The sequence below is a fragment of the Photinus pyralis genome, unplaced genomic scaffold (genome assembly GCF_008802855.1).
Source record: "Photinus pyralis isolate 1611_PpyrPB1 unplaced genomic scaffold, Ppyr1.3 Ppyr1.4_LG2, whole genome shotgun sequence".
NCBI lineage: Eukaryota > Metazoa > Arthropoda > Insecta > Coleoptera > Lampyridae > Photinus > Photinus pyralis.
Genome location: NW_022170403.1, coordinates 49,296,366 through 49,301,317, shown reverse-complemented (window position 1 = coordinate 49,301,317; position 4,952 = coordinate 49,296,366).

Genomic DNA, 4,952 nt, shown 5'->3' with positions numbered 1-4,952 from the left:
TCCAATCAGACAATCGGTCAGTGGTGTCTTACATAAGGAATCAGGGGGGAACGAAGTCTCTTCTGATGACGAAGATCGTGGGTCGCCTGTTACGTTTGGCGAGGAGAAACACAATGATCTTAGTAGCGCACTTCATCCCAGGAGTACTGAACGACATGGCGGACAGTTTGTCCAGAAGGAAAAGATTGGCGGATATTGGACGCTTTCAGAGAATATCGTTCAGTTAATATTCTCGAAGTGGGGAGAACCCCAAATAGACCTATTTGCCTCAAACATATCAAAGGTGACGAGCAGGTACGTCTCGAGGGACATGAAAGACCAGCAGGCGGAGTTCATAGACGCGTTCAGCAGAACCTGGAACTTTCGGTTAGCATGGGTTTTTCCTCCACCGGCGTTAGTCCCAAGAGTACTCAACCATCTCAACACAGCCAAGGGAACTTATATCCTAATAGTACCGAGATGGGAGAAGGTCTTCTGGGGGCCGGACATAAAGGCGAGATCAATGGCCCCTCCTTTTCGGATTCGGAACCTGCAACACCACCTGTTGGATGCACTCACGGGGAAACCGTTACCAAATGCTCAGAAGATAAGTTTGGAGGCCTGGAAGGTACAGGGTGGTCCAGCGTCGTTAAAGGTTGGGAGCAGGCAGACATAGCCCTTCTAGAGAATTCTTGGAGGAAGTCTACTCTAAAAACTTATTCTGCTCCATGGAACCAGTGGCTTGCTTGGTGCAAGAGAGGAAATTTGATCCCAAATAAACCTTCACCTGCTATTTTGGCACAGTACATATCATTTCTTTCACGGGTGAAAAAGTTATCCTCGGCCACGATTAAACTCCATAAGTCAGTAGTGTCTACCCTGATCAGTGATCCCTTGGACGTCTACCACTTGTCAAGTAGTCCGGTGGTAAAACATATGATTAGAGCAATCGGGATGGAAAGGGTAGACCAGGGCAGGCCAGTTATTTGGAGTGTTAGCACCATAATTTCCTGGCTAAGGAAGGAGAAGGTCGAACAATCGAGTTTGTTCCAAGTCTCCAGAAGTCTAGCTCTTATCTTGCTTCTTGCATCAGGTCGTCGTATCCATGATCTTACTTTGTTGAGGATAGATGAGAAACACTTTTCTAAAGAGGATGGTTCTATCTGCTTTTGGCCACAGTGGGGTTCGAAAACCGATAAGGTTTCCTCTAGACAGTCTGGTTGGAAACTGCTAAGGAATGATGAGAAAGCTTTGGACCCAATTTTTTGGACTTTGAAGCTGATAGAATTGAGTAGAGATCGTCGAAATGCACGAGATGATCTTCACAACCTCTTTATTACAACTAGAGGACAAGTTAGACCTGCTTCCAGGGCTATATAATAGCTGGTTGGGTCAGAACAGCTTTTGAGGCAGCTGGAATCCAGCACTCACCCGGAAGTATACGATCAGCAGTAGCATCTGCAAGATGGGAAAAAAATATGCCGCTGGACACCATTCTTGGTTGTGACAATTGGAAGACAAAAGATAACTTTTTCAAGTTTTATTTCAAAGAAGTTCAAAGAAATGACCTGACCTGTAATACTGATCTCATATCTAATACTATTCCTATGTGATGTTAGTCTGATTTAGAAGACTCATAGAGATTAGTTTTATTAAGATTTTGTTTTCGTATGGATTTTAAATCCTTTGCTCTTTGCTAGCATTATGTTTTGATTAGAGCGACCGCTTTTGTTACCTACTTTTAGGAGAATGTTCTTTCTTTTTACGTTTCCGTTAATAAATACTATATTTTTTCTGGAACTCATGGTTCTTATTATCTACGAAGTGATTTCACAGTACGCTATCTAGTCGTCAGAAACCAAACACTTCTCACAAGGGTCAAGCCGACGGCATAGACCCTAAAATATTCAACGTTTTTCCCCCGAAGGGTAAAAAACGAATTATTTTAGGTCTTGCCTAGGCTTGACCCCCATTAAGTTCTTGACGACTTAATTTCTGAGAAAGTACTGACTCGGAATACAGCCGCTTCGGGTGGCGAGGTCGTTGCGGCGGCGCGGCTGCCTGACGACGGGGGGAGTAAAAAAGGGAGCTTAGTTACATAAAAGACACTTATGAAAGGGCGGGGATGATTGGGGTAATCTCACAAGGGTCAAGCCTAGGCAAGACCTAAAATAATTCGTTTTTTACCCTTCGGGGGAAAAACGTTGAATATTACTAGTTGTTCTTCTGCACATATTGGATTTGCGTGGCAATTTTTCCAACTCTTCGTTAACTTCGGTGTGATTCTTTTCAAAATATAATCAAACGTCTCCGGCCCCAATCGTAAATATTCAAAAAAACGGTCAGGATATTGGCGCAACTCTGCATATAGGTGGTGATATTCACCTAATGTAGAACGCTTTGCATTTATTGGATGTACATGATATTCTCTACAAATAACCTTATGTCTCCGTAAAATGTACCATTTTGAGGCCACCGAACAGAAATAATCGTCTTCTTTATATGACATTTTGCAACCGACTGATGAGTATTTCAGCGTTGTTGTGCACACCCCATCAGCGCTTATACTCGACGCTTTCATCTATCATCTATGCTACAATCTCGTATCACAGCTCCGTAGTGAATAAGGCATTTAAGGTGGTTCCGGTTGAGCAAAATATGGTATTTAATTTTGTTGACCATCTAAAAACTTTTTTTTATTCAACACCAAAGTGTGATACAAAACAAAAGTTTTTAATATCTTCTTATCGTATTTTTGAATATGAAAAAGGTTCCAGCGGTATTGCATGCAGTAGCACAGCTAGTGGAACTACGTATACAAAATTTACCATGCTTTCCTCAACTACAAAACCTATACTAGACGGTATTCAACTATGTTATGAAGGCGCACTTCCGTTGAAACACCAAAAGTATCAGAATGTTATGCTTCTCGCCGATGAATATGTTTCAAAAAATGATATGCCTTATTACCAATCGCTTAAATCTGACGCACAAAATAATGAGACTGTAGATTCTGAGGTAACAGATCCATCTGAGGATTCAGATGAATAACTCGACATTATATACTGTCACCTTACCTTACATATGCTTTATTATTGTTTAGTTATTGTTTTTATGTAGTATATTTCTGTTTTGTCTAGTATGTAAAAAATGTACCTTAGTTTTAAAATAATACTGTTTACTTGCGATCTTTTCCGTTGTATACTGTATTTTTGTTTAAGAATAAAGCATTGTACTTATCCCATACAAAAATTTGATGTCTGTTACATATCCCCTTTTTGCACCATATAAGTTCTAATAGTATATTAAGTATGGAGAACGGTAAGGGATTTTTACCGTTCGAAGACAATTGTTTGGAGGAGGAGCGGAGCGACGACTCCAATTATTGTCTGAGAACGGTAACCCTTAACGTTCGACGTGCTTATAACATTTTTTGGGCGATCGAAATTAAAAAACCAATATAAATATGCACTACTATCGGAGTAAAATGTAGAGTCCGCTCACTTTGAAGGCTCAAATCTCAAAATCGCTGGAGCCGATATTAATGAAATTTTTGGAACGTATCAATTGGTAAGTTGTTGTTAACATACGTAAATGTTTTGCTGCCAGGACTTTTTACGTTATCGAATTTTTAAAGTGTATCTTATAATAAGCGAATAAACGCGCCTGTCATTTTATCGCTGTAACGTTTGCGTAATTATACAGAAATGCATAAAAATGTATCGACGTATAGTTAAAGGTGTATTCTATCACATACGTAAACATTATCCCATTTGAGTGAATACTTTTTTTGTAATTAAATCCTAAAGTTCTGAGTTCGTATACTTTCATTGAAAAAGCGCGCTTTCCCGTACATATTTCACTTATTCACTATCACATCTTCCCAAATTTAACAAGAAATATGACATTACGTACGGATACGTAGAAATAGTTGACGATTATATTACGCTTTATTTGATAAAAATCGGTTGGGTAGTTTTTTTTTATAACCGTTTAAAGCCAGCGGACTCTACATTTTACTCCGATAGTAAGAAATTAACGAACAGAATAAATCGAAATGATCGAAATGGTATGGTGTACATCACTAGGTAACCAGTTTATTTGTCAAAACTGAAATTAATCATTTCTTGTGCATGTGTCTGATGTAGTTTGCTAGCTTTGCACTTCCGTTATGACTTTATGAGCGAGGAATTCGTCGATGGCCGAATGGTATGTCGAAGATTCTTTACAGAACAAAATTGTAATTGGAATGTGTTAAGAAAAACGAAAGCACATCTTCAAACACATTGATCTCTATTGCTTCAGGTTTAAATGAAAAACGTGTTCTTTCTATATGAAACATCAGCGCAAATTGTACGTTTAATGTAACAACAATTAAAGAGTAAATGTAATGTAAGACTGTTAACATTGAACTGATTGTTTTTAAAAAGGCGTCGGTAAGTATTTTTGCTGTTCTGTTTTTAGATCGGTAAGTAATTTTGGCGTCGTCGTAATCATAGCAACTGGTAAATTCCACGTACTGTCATGGAAACACACATGGTAAATAGTCAGAAATGGCCGAGCGCGCAAAAACTCAATAACTTGCTTATTTGAAGATGTATTCAGTTTTGGACTACGACGATAAATTACAGTACTAATCAACTACTGCCATAAAACATAATAAGGGAGAAAAAAAATTTTTTTATTTTCCTTTTCTGAAAATTTGTCATAATGTATCTTATCCCGTTCTTGCACCAACGTCTTCTTATATCTTTTTTGTCCTTAAAGTCACGGTAATGGATACAATACATAACTACAAAAAAGATGAAATTACCTTATTTTTATTGCTTTACAGTTTACGATCATAATGCGAAATGAAACACAAATCTATAGAAAATGTGTTGCATGTAATAACTTACTTAATCATTTATATTAATCTAAAGCTAAACGCTTCGTTAGCATTAATTAATTTGTATTTTAAAGCTACTCGATCT